Consider the following 602-nt stretch of genomic DNA (forward strand, 5'->3'; position numbering starts at 1 on the left):
CAGCTGTGGCGAGACGCAACTTAAGGAGGTTCCACTGTCATCAGTAGAGAGGGAGGGACTGTCACCCAGGAGGGGCTCACCCGGAGCCGAGCCTCCCATCCTTATCATCACACGCCCCTGTCATGTGCCTGCCGCCCGGTGTGCACCTATAGTACCAGGTGTCATCACTGCAGGTGGTGTGGGCCCATAGTACTGCTATACTATCTGCAGTACATGTTACCAGCACTGCTATGTGCACTACATGTTACCAGCACTGCTATGTGCACTACATGCCACCAGCACTACTATGTGAAGTACATGTTACCAGCACTACTATCTGCAGTACATGCCACCAGCACTACTATCTGCAGTACATGCCACCAGCACTACTATCTGCAGTACATGCTACCAGCACTGCTATGTGCATTACATGTTACCAGCACTGCTATGTGCATTACATGTTACCAGCACTACTATCTGCAGTACATGCTACCAGCACCGCTATGTGCATTACATGTTACCAGCACCGCTATGTGCATTACATGTTTCCAGCACCGCTATGTGCATTACATGTTACCAGCACTACTATCTGCAGTACATGCTACCAGCACCGCTATGTGCAT

Source organism: Bufo bufo, chromosome 1 (genome assembly GCF_905171765.1).
Source record: "Bufo bufo chromosome 1, aBufBuf1.1, whole genome shotgun sequence".
Classification (NCBI taxonomy): Eukaryota; Metazoa; Chordata; class Amphibia; order Anura; family Bufonidae; genus Bufo; species Bufo bufo.